This window comes from Grammomys surdaster, unplaced genomic scaffold, assembly GCF_004785775.1.
Source record: "Grammomys surdaster isolate TR1022 unplaced genomic scaffold, NIH_TR_1.0 67, whole genome shotgun sequence".
In the NCBI taxonomy this organism is placed as follows: Eukaryota; Metazoa; Chordata; class Mammalia; order Rodentia; family Muridae; genus Grammomys; species Grammomys surdaster.
The window spans coordinates 26,430-43,290 of record NW_021604569.1 but is presented as its reverse complement, the minus strand read 5'-3'; the positions used below and the strand labels follow the sequence as shown (position 1 = coordinate 43,290).

At 39.4% G+C, this 16,861-nt stretch overlaps 1 protein-coding gene across 2 annotated transcripts in view; it reads left to right on the top strand.

Moving 5' to 3' along the window:
* Asb3 (ankyrin repeat and SOCS box containing 3) overlaps positions 1-16,861 on the top strand; it is a 95,178-nt gene that overhangs the window by 63,624 nt on the left and 14,693 nt on the right. The window lies entirely within an intron of this gene.

Below are 16,861 nucleotides of genomic sequence, written 5' to 3'. Positions count from 1 at the left end.
ATTGGTTTATGTTAACTATTCACTGTACAGTTTAAAAGCAGACCTTACATGATTTACATTGCAGTAGTTTTCCTTAAAAGGAGTTGTGTGCACGGTTAAATACTGTATAGGAAAAACTGTCAGAACCAACTTATTTATTATCATCTTGTTCTTCCTCTTCATCTCCCTTATCTTCCCCCTCTTCTCTTTCTGCGCTTTTCATTCTTTACAATTCTTTTTGTGCTGCACCGCATTCTTTGTTAGCTCCTTAGGCAGCAGTATCCTCTGCACATTTTTCCTTCAGCTCTGCAGTCCCTTTTCTCAAAGGGTGTTTGTCACCTGCAGCAGTGAGTTTCATATCCTTTCCTGTCTCCTTGCAGCATCGCCAATGAATCATGTAGGGCATTCTTTGTCATCTGTGCTACTCAGCACAGAACATTTAGGTGGCAGGATGTCAGGGGCAGCCCTGCTTACACACTGAAGGCCTAAAATCAGCCATAGGCCTGACCTACATGCCTGCTAGCACCAACTCTTGGATCTCTGTGGAAAAACACTGCAACAGATAGCTAGAAGTTATTGTAAACAAGCAGCTTTGGTGTCTTGGAGTCCCTGAACTTCCTTTTTTCTTCTCTCTGGAGGGACAGTGAATTTCCTGTTTCTCATAACAAACCTTGAACACTTGTGTTACATCTTCAAAGTTTCCTGGTTCTTCAGCAGACACAGTCTTTCATGACTCTAATACTTCTGACAAAACACTGGAGGCTGACTGAAGCATGGGAGTACTTCTATACTCCTCCTAACAAGTTTGCACAAAAAAACAGAACATTTCAGCATCTCCTTTGCCCATGCTTACTTGTTTCTTGTCATTGAGGTAGCTTTCCCTTTCCCTGACACTGTCTCTGTGGAGGTCTGTGTGTTATAATGGCGGTCTGTTAAGTCTGCTATGAACATAGTTGAGCATATGTCCTTGTTATATGTTCGAGCATCTTCTGGGTATATGCCTAGGAGTGATATAGCTGGATCCTCAGGTAATGCTATGTCCAATTTTCTGAGGAACCGCCACACTGATTTCCAAAGTGGTTGTACCATCTTGCAGTCCCACCAACAATGGAGGAGTGTTCCTCTTTCTCCACACCCTCGCCAGCATCTACTATCACCTGAGTTTTTAATCTTAGCCATTCTGACTGGTGTAAGATGGAATCTCAGGGTTGTTTTGATTTGCATTTCCCTGATGACTAAGGACACTGAACATTTCTTTAGGTGCTTCTCGGCCATTCGAGTTTCTTCCGTTGAAAATTCTTTGTTAAGCCGGGCAGTGGTGCCGCACGCCTTTAATCCCAGCACTTGGGAGGCAGAGGCAGGCGGATTTCTGAGTTCGAGGCCAGCCTGGTCTACAGAGTGAGTTCCAGGACAGCCAGGACTACACAGAGAAACCCTGTCTCGTAAAAAAAAAAAAAAAAAAAAAAAAAAAAAAAAAAAAAAATGTTAAGCTCTATACCCCATTTTTTAATAGGGTTATTTGGTTGTCTGGAGTCTAATTTCTTGAGTTCTTTGTATATATTGGATATTAGCTCTCTATCAGATGTAGGATTGGTAAAGATCTTTTCCCAATTTGTTGGTTGTCGTTTTGTCCTGTTGACAGTGTCCTTTGCCTTACAGAAACTTTGCAATTTTATGAAGTCCCATTTGTCAATTCTTGATCTTAGAGCATATGCCATTGGTGTTCTGTTCAGGAACTTTTCCTCTGTGCCCAAGTATTCGAGGCTCTTCCCCACCTTCTCTTCTATTAGTTTCAGTGTATCTGGTTTTATGTGAAGTTCCTTTATCCACTTAGACTTGAGCTTTGTACAAGGAGATAAGAATGGATCAATTTTCATTCTTCTACATGTTGTCCTCCAGTTGAACCAGCACCATTATACAGATCTTTCACTTGCTTGGCTAGAGTCACACCAAGGTATTTTATATTATTTGTGACTATTGTGAAGGGTGTCATTGCCCTAATTTCTTTCTCAGCCTGTTTATCCCTTGAGTAGAGGAAGGCTACTGGTTGAGTTAATTTTATATCCAGCCACTTTGCTGAAGTTGTTTATCAGGTTTCATAGAACAAATTGGGTAATGTTCCTTCTGTTTCTATTTTGTGGAACAGTTTGAAGAGAATTGATAGTGGTTCTTCTTTGAAGATCTGATAGAATTCTGCACTAAACCCATCTGATCCTGGGATTTTTTTGGTTGGGAAACTTTTAATAACTGTTTCTATTTCTTTAGGGGTTATGGGACTGTTTAAATAGTTTATCTGATCCTGATTTAGCTTTGGTACCTAGTATCTGTCTAGAAAATTGTACATTTCATCCAGATGTTCCAATTAGGTTGAGTATAGGCTTTTATAGTAGGATCTGATGATTTTTTAAATTTCCTCAGTTTCCATTGTTATGTCTCCCTTTTTATTTCTGATTTTATTAATTTGGAGACTATCTCTGTGTCCTCTGGTTAGTCTGACTAAGGGTTTATCTATTTTGTTGATTTTCTCAAAGAACCAGCTCCTGGTTTTGTTGATTCTTTGTATAGTTCTTTTTGTTTGGACTTGGTTGATTTCAGCCCTGAGTTTGATTATTTTCTGCTGTCTTTTCCTCTTGGGTGTATTTGCTTCTTTTTGTTCTAGAGCTTTCAGGTGTGCTGTCAAGCTGCTACTGTATGCTCTCTCCAGTTTCTTTTTGAAGGCACTGAGTTATGAGTTTTCCTCTTAGCACTGCTTTCATTGTGTCCCATAAATTTGGGTATGATGTGCCTTCATTTTCATTAAATTCTAAAAAATCTTTAACCAAGTTATTATTGAGTAAGTGTTGTTCAGCTTCCATGTGTATGTGGGTTTCTGTTGTTTTTGTTGTTATCAAAGACCAGCCTTAGTCCGTGGAGATCTGATAAGATGTAAGGGGTCATTTCAATCTTTTTGTATCTGTTGAGGCCTGTTTTGTGACCAATTATATGGTCCATTTTGGAGAAGGTAACATGAAGTGCTGAGAAGAAGGTATATTCTTTTGTTTTAGGATGTAATGTTCTATAAATATCTGTTAAATCCATTTGGTTCATAACTCTTGTTAGTTTCACTGTGTCTCCATTTAGTTTCTGTTTCCATGATCTGTCCATTGCTGAGAGTGGGGTGTTGAAATCCCCCACTATTATTGTGTGAGGTGCAATGTGTGCTTTGAGCTTTAGTAAAGTTTTCTTTATGAATGTGGATGCTGGAGTTGGGGATTTAGCTCAGTGGTAGAGCACTTGCCTAGCAAGTGCAAGGCCCTGGGTTTGGGCCTCAGCTCTGAAAAAAAAAAAAAAGACAAAATGAGTGTGGGTGCCCTTGCATTTGGAACATAGATGTTCAAAATTGAGAATTCATCCTGGCAGATTTTTCCTTTGACAAGTATAAAGTGTCATTCTTATCTTTTTTGATAACTTTTGGTTGCAAGTCCATTTTATTTGGTATTAGAATGGCTACTCCAGCCTGTTTTTTGGGATCATTTGCTTAGAAACTTTTTTCCAGCCTTTTACTCTGATCTTTTGGGTATATGCCCAAGAGTGGTATAGCTAGGTCTTTGGGTAGATCTATTTCCAATTTTCTAATGAACCTCCAGATTCATTTCCAGAGTAGTTGTACCAGTTTGCAATTCCACCAGCAATGGAGGAACACACATTCCCACCAACATGTGCTGTTACCTGAGTTTTTGATCTTAGCCATTCTGATTGGTGTAAGGTTGAATCTCAGGGTCGTTTTGATTTGCATTTCCTTGATCACTAAAAACTTTTAAACATTTCTTTGTGTTACTTGGCCATTTGAGATTCTTCTGTTGTGAATTCTCTGTTTAGTTCTATCTCCCTTTTTTTTTGATTGGGTTGTTTGGTCTTTTGGAGGTTAGCTTCTTTTGTTCTTTATGTATAGGCCTTGGGCTATTTTGGTTTGGAGTTTTTTAGTCACCTTCCATGTCCTTAGGGGATATGGACCTGTTTGAATAGTGTGATGGGCTTATATATGCTTGGGCCAGGGAAGTGGCACTATTAGGAGGTGTGGTCTTGTAGTGTGTCACTGTGGGTGTGGCTTTAATACCCTTGTCCTATCTGCCTGGAAGTCAGTCTTCCACTTGCTAACTTCAGAGGAAGAGGTAGAACTCTCAGCTCCTCCTGCACCATGCCTGCCTAGATGCTGCCCTGCTCCCACCTTGATGATGATGGACTGAACTTCTGAACCTGTAAGCCAGCTCAATTAAATGTTGTCCTTTATAAGACTTGCCTTGGTCATGGTGTCTCTTCACTGCAGTGAAACCCTAACTAACACAGATAGTATATCTGCTCTTGATTTAACTTTTGTATGTGGTATCTGTCTAGAAAATCATCCATTTCATCTAGATTTTCTAGTTTTCTTGAGTATAAGCTTTTGTGGCTGGATCCAATGATTTTTTTTTTAATTTCTTCAGTTTCTGTTGTTATGTCTCCCTTTTTATTTCTGATTTCATTAATTTGGATACTGTCTCTGGGCCTTTAACCAGCTTTTGGTTTTGTTGATTCTTTGTATCATTCTCTTTGTTTCTATTTGGTTGATTTAGGCCCTGAGTTTGACTATTTCTTGCCTTCTACTCCTGTTTGGTATGCTTGCTTCTTTTTGTTCTAGGGCTTTCAGTTGCACTGTTAAGTTGCTAGTGTAGGATCTCTCCAGTTTGTTTACCAGGGCACTCAGTGCTATGAATTGTCTTCTGAGCACTGCTTTCATTGTATCCCATAAGTTTGGGTATGCTGTGTCATCATTTTCATTACATTCCAGGAAGTCTTTAATTTCTTTCTTAATTTCTTTCCTTACCAAGTTATCATTGAGTACAGAGTTGTTCAGTATCCATGGATATGTAGATTTTTTGCTGTTTTTGTTGTTATTGAAGTCTAGCCTTAGTCTGCGTTGATCTGATATATTGTATGGGATTATTTAAATCTTCTTGTATCTGTTGAGGCTTGTTTTGTGTCTGAATATATTGTCAGTTTTGGAGAAGGTACCGTGAGGTGCTGAGAAGAGAGTATATTCTCTTGTTTTGGGTAAAATGTTCTGTAGGAATCTGTTAAATCCACTTGGTTCATCATTTCTATTAGTTCTCACTGTATCTCTGAGTTTCTGTTTCAATGACTTGTCCATTGGTGACAGTGGAGTGTTGAAGTCTCCCACTATTATTGTGTGGGGTTCAATGTGTGTTTTGAGCTTCAGTAAAGTTTGTTTTATGACAGTGGGTGCCCTTGCAATTGTGGCATAGATGTTCAGAATTAAGACTTTCTCTTGGTGGACTTTTCCTTTGATGAATATGAAGTGTCCTTCCCAATCTTGCTTGATAACTTTTGGTTGAAAGTCTATTTTATTGGATGTTAAAATGGCTACTTCACTAGCTTGTTCCTTGTGACCATTTGCTTGGAAGACTTTTTCCATCCTTTTACTCTGTCTGAGGTAGTGTCTGTTATTGAGGTGTGTTTCTTGTATGCAGCAAAATGCTACATCTTGTTTGTGTATCCGGTCTGTTAGCTTATGTCTTTTTATTGAGGAATTGAGTCCGTTGATGTTGAGAGGTATTAAAACAGCCTTCAAATTCATGGAAACTGAACAACTCTCTACTCGGTGACCATTGCATCAAAGAAGAAATAAGGAAAAAAATTAAAGACCTTTTGAATTCAAATGAAAATGAAGGCACGTGGTAGCGCACGCCTTTAATCCCAGCACTTGGGAGGCAGAGGCAGGTGGATTTCTGAGTTTGAGGTCAGCCTGGTCTACAGAGTGAGTTCCAGGACAGCCAGGGCTACACGGAGAAACCCTGTCTGGAAAAACATATATATATATATATATGTATGTATGTATGTATGTATGTATGTATGTATGTATAAACTTCAAAAAAGAAAAAAGGAAATAACCAACATCGAAGTCTGGCCTCCATATACAAGCTTATAGATGTGAGGGCACATTAGAATGTATACACATACAAAATAAAATTTAGAAGAAGTAAATCATCTGTAATTTACTTTAAAAGTAATTCCTTAAAAGTATGACTTCAGGGGCCTTCACCTTCTGCTAGGGCAGATCACCAGCTTGTTTGCTCCTCTAAAGATCCCACAGTCTGAAGGCCTCTCAGGAGTTCTTCTGCAAGCAGGGTAACAGACCCTACAGTCTGAAGACATCCCAGGAAAACAGCTATAGGCAGGGCAACAGCTTGACTATTCCTCTGAAGACCCAACAGTCTAAAGGCCTCACAGGAGGACTGCTCCAACCAGGGCCTCAGACCTCCCAGGAGACCTATAGCAACACAGGGACACAGGAAGCAGGCTCCAGACAGAGGCACTCAGCCAGTTGATATCAGAGATAAACAGAAGGTGGCAGGCAAGCACAAGACCATAAGCAAGAGAAGTCAATATACTTTGGCATCATCAGAACCCAGTTCTCCCACCATAGCAAGCCTTGGATACTCCAACACACCTGAAATCCAGTATGGTGACCTAAAATCCTAACTCATGAAGATAATAGAGTCCTTTAAGGAGGATATAAATAACTCACTGAAAGAAATACAGGAAAACACAGGTAAGCAGGGAGAAGCCCTTAAAGAGGAAACAAATAAATCCTTTAAAGAAATACAGGAAAACACAAACAGGTGAACAAATCAGTCCAACACTTAAAAGTGGAAGTAGAAACATTAAAAAACAAAACCAAAACACAAAAACACAAATGGAGGCACACCTAGGAAAGAGGTCAGAAAATTCAGATGTAAGCATCAACAACAGAATACAGGAGATAGAAGAGAGAATCTCAGATGTAGAAGATACCTTAGAAGATATTGACACAATGATCAAAGAAAATTTAAAACATAAAAAACTCCTAATCCAAAACTTCCAGGAAATCCAGGTCACAATTGAAAGACCAAATCTAAGAATAATTGGAATAGAAGAGGGTGAAGATTCTCAGCTCAAAGAACCCGAAAACATCTTCTGTTGTTATATAGTTTAAATTTGTTTTTATCATGAATTAATCTTGTTTTCCCCCTTCTATGATAATTAAAGTTTTTCTTTTTTCCTTTTTCGATTTTTTGAGACAGGGTTTCTCCGTGTAGCCCTGGCTGTCCTGGAACTCACTCTGTAGACCAGGCTGGCCTTGAACTCAGAAATCCTCCTGCCTCTGCCTCCTAAGTGCTGGAATTAAACCACTGCCCAGCGATTAAAGTTTTTCTGAATAGAGTAGTCTGGGCTAACATCTATGGTCTCTTAGGGTCTGCAAGACATTTGCCCAGATCCTTCTGGTTTTTAGAGTCTCTTTTGAGAAGTTAGGTATAATTCTGATAGTTTTGCCTTATATGTTACTTGGCTTCTTTTCTCTTGTAGCTTTTAATATTCTTTTTCTGTTCTGTACATTTAGTGTCTTGATTTTTATTTGGCAGAAGGATTTTCTTTTCTGGTCTGATCTATTTGGTGTTTCTGCAAACCTCTTGTATGTTTATAGGCTTATCTTTCTTTAGGTTGTGGATATTTTCTTCTATGAGTTTGTTTAAGATGTTTTCTCTCCCTCTGAGCTGGAATCATCTTCCATTCCTATATTTCTTAGGTTTGTTCTTTTCATAATTTCCCAAATTTCTTGAATGTTTTATGTTAGAAACTTGTTTGATTTGGCATTTTCTTTGATTGATGTATCAATTTCTTCTGTCATCTTCTATGCCTGAGATTCTCTATTTGATTACTTGTATTCTGTTGGTGATGCTTTGTTTTTTGATCTGTTGTTTCTCTTCTGTTTTCTAGGTTTTCTATCTTCAGTATTGCCTTAGTTTATGTTTTCTTTATTTCTTCTTTTTCCATTTTCATGTTTTGAACAATGTTGTGTGTTTCTTTCACCTGTTGGATTGTATTTTCCTTTATTTTTAAGGGATTTACTGTTTCCTCTTTAAAGGACTCTGTCATCTTTGCAAGATTAGATTTGAAGTCACTCCTGCAGTTCAGGTTTGTTAGCATGTCTAGTACCACGAGTAGAATGCTTGGGTCATACGGCCCTTGTTTTTGTTGACCGTGTGTCCCTGGTTTTGCCGTCCTGGTATTCCCTGTTGGCAGTATTCCTCTGGGACGGCAGGTCGAGCTGGTAGTCTCTGATGGCAGCAGGAGTCTGAGATTTCATGTAGAGTTAATTGTTCTGCCAAGAAGCAGGCTTCCAGGGATACTGGTAGAGCTGGTAGTCCCTGATGGATTCAGGCCTCTGGTTGTCCACCTGCAGTGAGGGCTGGTGGTTTTTGATGGCTGCAGGCCTCCAGAATTGCAGATAGAGTCGTGAACCAGGCATTCTTTGAGCAGACAGGACAGGGTAGATGTCCAGAAGCTGAGATTGCTTGGGGACCCAGCGGGCAGAGGGTTGGGGTACAGGAATCTTACCTGGTTGTCTTGGGTGGCAGCAGACCTCCTAGAATACAGGCAGAGCAGTGGCCCCCCCCCTAAAATGTCATGCAGTTCCTGGATTGTAGATAGCTGTGTGGACTGGAAGATGGAGCATAGATCAGATGGGGTAGATCTCATGGCTGTTGGGAATTACCTGGTTGTTTTCTTGTGACTTTCCATCTTAGTTTTTGAGTGAAAGTTTCTCACTGAATATAGAGCTAGAATGTCTGGCTAGTGAACTCTAGGGTTCTGTTTTGTCTCTTCTACCTCTCACTCCCTTGCAGTGAGGTTAATGAGTTACTCTGCTGTGCCTGGCTTTTATTTGGGTGCAAGGGATCTAAATTCAGGACCTCATAGTTGCTTGGCAATTACTTTACTGGCTAAATCCTCCCTCTAGCCTCACTGGTTTACTTTCTATATGTATGCTTCTCTGTAGAATTTTTTTCTGTGTAGATTTCAGTGCTATTTTTTAAGACAGATTCTCCTGTATCTTAGACTGGTCTTGAACTTAACTATGTAGCCAAGGTTGGTAGAATTATGGGTGTGTACCACCATGTGCAGCTTTCAGTGCTACCGAATTCATCATGTGCAGTGTGGGGTCTCTTCTGTCTCAATTAAAGTGACCCCAGTGAAGCCTCACTCTTGCTGTCTTGCTAGTTACATTTAAAAACTGTGATCAAACTTAGCATGGAGAGACAAACCTGTAATACTATTGTATGAGGAGATAGAGGCTGAGGTATCAGGAGATGGAGGCTATCCTGAGTCACAAAGGGAGTTTGAGGTCAACCTATCTCAAACGACCAACCAACCATAAAATAACACTGGCTTAAATTTAAAAAAAAAAAAAGAAGAAGAAGAAGAATCCAAAGATTCTGTCACATGTACCAAAGTAAGTAGGTGATGCATGTGGTCACTTGATGAGGTGACCCTTAGGACAGGGGACTCCCGGTTTACTTTTTCTCCTAGCATTACTCTAAGGGAGCTGGGTAGTAGCAGAATTTTAGCTCCAGAGGCTAAAATTCTAATATAATCCCTTTTTCCAACATGAGCAATTGGCTAATTAGAACCCCTGGGCCAGAACTGGATAAAAGGAATAGTATTAGAGAAGCCTGCTGATTATGCATATGAATTTACATATTCTTAGGCTCACTGTAAGAGAGATACATAGTGTTCATAGCAAAAGTTCAAGTATGACCAAATCATCAAGTAAGCCCTTGGACCAGGCTCAGATCAACATAACAAAGACTTTGAGAACAAAAGCAACATTAGGAAGAAATACTGTATGTTGAAGGTGAAGCCGAAATTGTAGCCCAAACCTAACTCTATTATCCTCCTGCTGAGCCAAGTGAATAAAGCTACTAGTCGTCAAAGGATGACAAGATGTAGGACCCAGAATTTGCAAAACATGATATTCACATTGTTTAAGATGCAGCCTAAAATTACCTGTTATATGAAGAACCATATAGTTAATCTCAAGGAAAAGACAATTAATAGTTGTCAATCCTAAAACAATCCAGATATTAGAAATAGCAAGTAATCAAAAACAGTTTCTATTTAAGCCCCTACAGGCACATGAGTGGCTAGGCCCTGCTGAGGACCCCCAATTTTCAGGTCCCACCCACAAAACACTAACTGCCCAAACAGCTGGACCTAGCCTCTGCCCTACAGAGTAAAAAGCTGAAACTTAAGACTTGAAATCCCACCAATCACCAGGACTTGAAATCCCACCAATCGCCGGACAGTGGTGGCGGACACCTTTAATCCCAGCACTTGGGAAGCAGAGGCAGGCGGATTTCTGAGTTTGAGAGTTCGAGGCTAGCCTGGTCTACAGAGTGAGTTCCGGGACAGCCAGGGCTACACAGAGAAACCCTGTCTCAAAAAAAAAAACAAAAAAACAAACAAACAAAAAAATATCCCACCAATCTCTACCCAGGAAAGCTCCACTCTCCTCCAGGAAATCCTATAAAACTGTCTTCTGCTCAGTTCTCTGCTGCTTCTTGCCTGACAGAGGAGCCAGCCTCCTAGGATCTTAACTCGCAGTAAATCTTTTGTGTGAGGTCTGTTGTGTGACGTGACTTTGTGTGACTCCTTGGCTCTCAAATGTCAGAATACCTTTCCGTCTAAGCTGTAACATGATGTCCTCATATGGAGATGGAGGCAGCCACATGGCTTGACAGCCATTTTTACTAGGGTTAGAAAGGATAGATTTTGCTATGTGACTTCACTCCCATCTTGATTAAAATGACCACATAGCATAAGCCAAGCAAGGGAAAAAATAAAATCCTCCTAGCTATGAAGTCCAAAACAAACCAAAAGCTTTGTTTTGAACAAGCTTGCTTTGCAATGTTTGCTGTCAGTAATAGCTACTCATGTCTCTTGTAAATGATTAGGTGGAGAATTGTAAAAGCTAAAGTTCTGAGGTGCTGAGAAAGTGTTAGAAGATTGGAGAATGTGAGAGCTTAAGTTGTAAGGGTGTAAGAAAGGGTTATGAAGGGCTGAGAATGTACAAGCTAACATAAGTTCTAAAGGTCCAAGAAGGTGTTATAAAAAGTTCTGAAAGTATACAGAGAGAATACTGTTAGTCATGTCTGAGGAGACAAAAAAATAAAGCTGAAAATTTTAATATTTCTTTTATTTCTTTCAGTAAGCACCTTAAAGTGGGGCTCTCAGCAATTATATGCCTAAAACATTTAGTAAATTTATCAGAATCATGACTTATAAAGTAAGCATAATTGAGTATAATTTAATTTAAATATACATTGCTACTGCAAAAAAATTTTGCTAGTATTTTTCTGAAATCTGTTCCCTTCTTGTGATCTTATTGACCTGTGTTGCTAAACCTCATCTGCTCTTAATAATCAAAAGATGATAAAATAAGACGTACAAATAGTAGCTCTACATTTTTTCTCTTTAAGTATCCAGTTTAACTTTTTAGCTTAGGATTAATGTTTTTGAAACATTTTTAGGGGATATTTGAGAGGATGTATTTCCTTTTAAATCAGTGGCTCTTAGCTTGTCTCTCCATTTCATGGCATGGAAGGAAGTGTTTCCACTTCCACTGAACAGATCCTGTATAGCAAAAGGAAGCTTTCTTCCTTGTACTGGCTGGTTTTGTGTCAACTTGACACAATCTGGAGTTATCACAGAGAAAGGAGCTTCAGTTGAGGAAATGCCTCCATGATATCCAGCTGTAAGGCATTTTCTCAATTAGTGATCAAGGGGGGAGAGTCCCTTGTGGGTGGTGCCATCCCTGGGCTGGTAGTCTTGGGTTCTATAAGAAAGCAAGCTGAGCAAGGCAGTAAGTAACATTCCCTCCATGGCCTCTGCATCAGCTCCTGCTTCCTGACCTGCCTGAGTTCCAGTCCTCACTTCCTTTGGTGATGAACAGCAACGTGGAAGTGTAAGTTGAATAAACCCTTTCCTCCCCAACTTGCTTCTTGGTCATGATGTTTGTGCAGGAACACAAACCCTGAAAGACATTCCTTGAGGTTCAGTTGGTTTGAACCCATTCTCTCAAAGACACAATCTAAATGAGAAAATATAAAGTAAAAATCCCCTCAAATAGAGAAGGACTAGGGGAACTGAGAGATCACAAGAACAGTCCGTTGTCCTGTTTCTGACCCCAGGAGGGGACATGGCCGACCTCATTTTGTCTCTTTTACCTCATTGATACCCGCTTGCTCTGGGCTCATAGAAGTCATCGTGTCACTTGTAGCTTTCTCAAGTGGGTGTATTCAACACAGCTGAATGTTGTCATGTTAGTTTTAGCCAATGACTAAAAACACTAGTTAAATATTCTGTTCACTGAACATGAAATGCCGCAGATGTTTGCCCAGTTTTGTTTGAAGTAAACCTTATTTCATGTAGAATTTTCTGTTACGGTGCTTCTGTTGTATAGGAACCATATTTCAATTTTTAAACCATCAAGCACTGTACTGGTGGAAAATTGCCTTAAAATAAGTTTTTCTTTCTAAAATGAGATTTAGTTTTTAAATCTCTTTTCTTACTCAAATTATTTATTCAGTTCCTCAGATTGTTCATTTATGTAATGAGTTGTTTCTATATGTCACAATTCTTTTTTTTTTTAAAGATTTATTTATTTATTTTATGTGAGCTCACTGTCGCTGTCTTCAGACACACCAGAAGAGGGCATCAGATCTCATTACAGATGGTTGTGAGCCACCATGTGGTTGCTGGGAATTGAACTCAGGTCCTTTGGAAGAACAATCAGTGCTCTTAACCGCTGAGCCATCTCTCCAGCCCATATATGTCACAATTCTTGATGTTTGTGTTCACAGGATAGACTTTTTTTTCTCGCTTTAGGATCTGAATGCTTCCCCAATTTGTCATCACAGCTTATGATAGAAATACGTATTTTAAGAGAAATATGGCCGGGCAGTGGTGGCGCATGCCTTTATTAATCCCAGCACTTGGGAGACAGAGGCAGGCGGATTTCTGAGTTCGAGGCCAGCCTGGTCTACAGAGTGAGTTCCAGGACAGCCAGGACTACACAGGGAAACCCTGTCTCGAAAATCAAAAAAAAAAAAAAAAAAAAAAAAAAGAGAGAGAGAGAGAGAAATATGTGCATCTCACCATATTATTTATATTTTAACCAAAGGCTACCTAACCCTAATTTACTGTGTGGTTGGTGGCATGTAATAATCAAAGGCATATAAAGTACCATGTCTGGAACATGCCTTTGTGTTTGAAATGTTTTACTGTAACCATCCCAGATGCTCAGAGTGTCCTGACAAAATGTTATAATTCTCCAGCTTATTTCACTGTTTTCCTGGTGAATGGTAATTATGTTTGAAAAGGGCAGACCTGTACTCTAGCACTGGTCAGTTTCATACGCCTGTTGAGAATATGTTCTTTCTTCTTTCAACACAAGGCTGTGTGAGTATACTAATTGGAAGATGATCATTTACTGAGCATGTTTTATATATGGTACTAGTTAAGAGATAATACATTGGATGAAAGTAGTTCTATGGTTAACCTTGGAACATACAAGGTTAAACAGTATTCTGAGAATTTTCCTTGTGCATTGTAGGAGAATATGGACCTACAAATGCTTGAAGAATTTAAACACACAGGATAAGTTTATATTTACAAGAAATACATCATTTCTGTATTTATAGACTTTTAGGGAATTTTATACTCTCGTTTATTATACTTTCCTCAGATTAATGATTCGACCCATTGGTTTACTTCTGAAAAGTAAGTGTTTAGAGGTTGATGAACATTGAGTGTTTTGTAGGGGTATTGTCCCTAATTATTTGATTGGCTAATTAAGACGACAAGAAGCCAAAGATAAAAATAAGGTAAAGATAAGGAGGCGGGTTTTCTGAGTCTGAGAGAGAAAGAGGGAGACACAAGAGAAAGGAAATGGCTTGAGGTGAGGCAGTGAAGAGAGGGGATGTGCAGAGTGTAGGTCAGAAAGGTGTTAGACCCAGTGGTGGCCTCCGACACCAGAAGAATTCCAACACAGAATAGCTGATAAGTTTAGAACAATAGATTCCATACCCAGAGGTTGTGTCATCTGGTTAATTTTAAATATTAAGATTGTCTGGTGTTTTCCATTTATGATAACTGATTCAGGTATGCAAGTGAAAGGGTACAGCCTTGTGGAGGCCATCACAGAGCCCACTGCATGGGAGGAGAGAAGGTGGATGGATGGTGGAACTTGAATGGTAGCTCCACGAGTTCTCAGGAGGGACACCTACGGGGCAGCTTAGCAAAGCCAGCTAGAGGAATTGGGGGGGGCAGTCATGGTCTTGGGCCATTGCGCCAGGCAAGGAACAGACAGAGACCAGGAACAGCTTAAGGAGCTAGCTGTGGGGGCTGGGCAAGACCGATGTTGCCAGCACCTAGGTGGAGCTAGGGTGGGTTTATTTAAAATTACACTACAATGAATAATTTGCATTATAACTAACAAAGTGCTTACAAATAACATCATCCTATCCTTGGATTTCTCTCAGCTTTTTGTATATGGTGTAAGCTTTCTCCAGTTCTATTTGATCCCTCTCATTAGAGATTCTGTTTTTTTGGGTTTTTTTTTTTCTCTGAGCAAGGTCTCAATATGTAGCACTGGCTGACCAGGAATTTGTTAAGTAGACTAGGTTGGCTCTAACTCCTAGAAACCAGCCTGCCTCTGTCTCCCAAGTGTTGGATTTAAAGGTATGTACTACAAGGCAAGTTTTGTGTGTCTTAAGAAGTAGTTAATTGTTCTCATATGACTATAGTTTAGACATTTTTATATTTATTTAATATAAACATCTTTCCTAAAATTTGAATAGGATAAAGAGCATCAATCCGTTCTTCCAAATGCCTGTCTAGATCCTCTTGTATATTCAACACATTAGGAACATTTTTTGCTTGATGATTAACAAAAGTAGCTGTCTTAACTTATTGTGTCACAGCAATTGCAGAAGCAGTGGTGCTAGCAATTAATGTAATTAAAGCTGTTATACCAGCAGTAATCAAGCCCACTACCTTCTTGGTTCTGCTTGAAGCCTGACTCATTTCTTACAGTACTTGCAAGCTTTTTACAGAATATTAAAGTCTTGTAATACTCATGGCACTAAAGCAAAAGCTGGTTAATAGACCTCCATAACTGATATGCTGGATGAAGGAGGTTTAGAATTTAAAGGTAAGGAGCCATCTTGAGTGTCATGCCAAATACCATTGGATTCATGTTAGTTCTAAAATTTACAGTGGTAGTCATTATAATTAGGAAGAAGTTTAAAGACACAGTGTGTTTGGCATAATTCTAACACCTCTCTGGATGTTTTAACATTACATAGTGAGCTTATGAATTTCAAGAATGGTGCTCTGCTGAGCATTGATGCGGTAGATACTGCAGATAAGATTACTCATGGCCTGAGGTCAGTATTTCTATTTTGGTCAAGCTTAAAGAATGGTATATATTGCTTGATCATGCTAGCCCTTTTTGTCCTGGAAATACCTTTATTCCTGCCCATCGTGTTAAAGCTTGTCTTTAACAACATCAACATGTTGGCAGCCGAAGTATGACTTGAACCTGAAAATGGATCCCCCAGACAGAGTTATTAAATTAACAGGCTGGCAAGCCAAGGACTGTTAAGATTCTGCACAGAGCCATCCTAAGACAGAAGTGCATTGCTTTGGATAATGTATATTCCACGATGGGTAAGGAAGATATTCTTGTCAGAACGACCTAAGACAGGCTCAGCTGTAGCTGGCAAAGGGTGGATGTAGGAACAGCTTTCCCAGGCTGCCTAGGTGAGGGCCAGGGCCAGCTCTCTCAGTCCTTTGTTATCAACATGGCCTCAGTCCTTTGGTGGTAGGTAACATGGCCAAGGACATCCACACAGCAGACCTGTGTTATTGCAGGGCTGTGGACTCCACATCAGTAATAACATTTTCCTTTGAAAGGTAGGCTGGCCGGGCGGTGGTGGCGCACGCCTTTAATCCAGCACTTGGGAGGCAGAGGCAGGTGGATCTCTGAGTTCAGGCCAGCCTGGTCTACAGAGTGAGTTCCAGGACAGCCAGGGCTACACAGAGAAACCCTGTCTCGAAAAAAAAAAAAGAAAGGTAGGCTGGTTAAATGCTTGTCCAACCCTAAGATTCCAAAGGAAATAAATCCCTGGCCAAAGTTAAACATAGCATAAAAAAAACTGTAATTCAGCATACAGTTGTCCAGTCTCATTGTTAAATCACCACCATAGCCAACTAGAGAGATTAGCAAATAGATAGGCCAGTGATAAATAAACACAGCAGGACATACTGAGTTGGTTTGAGGTCTCTTCACCACCTTTTTTTCTTTTTTCTTTATTTTCCATCACTCTACCACCTACTTGCTGTGTACAAAATGAACATAGACATTAATTATGCTTTGTTACAGTTAACGTTATGAACAGTGCTAAACTATGAACATGGAATTGTCAGAATTGGAAGTTTTGATGACTATAATATGTTATGCTTGTTACCTGAATCTTTGTTGTTGAATGTTTCTAATTTCTGCTACAGATAATACTGTTAATTACATTATTTCCATGAGTGATTATAACTTACTTTGAATTTTATGTTTTGGACAAATTTCCAAAGATTATATTACTAAATAAGAAATCTGAAAATTTTAATTCTTAATACACATTTTATACTTATTTACATAAGCATATTTAAATGTCTGTAAATATATTTACCTAAATAAATGTATTTAACACATATACAGTATCTGACTTACTTGTTTTCATAGTTATGTAGTACTAGAAAGTAATGTAACTCACCTAGATTACACAGCTAGGAGGTTCCTTGGGCTGTGCTCCCTAACTTACTGTCCTACCTAGTTGTACCCAGTGACTTTTTCAAATGAGAATTACAGCTGCTTTTTTCCCGTGTAACTATCAATATTTGATGATCTGTTTTTTTGTTTTGGTTTGGTTTGGTTTGGTTTGGTTTGGTTTGGTTTGGTTTGGTTTGGTTT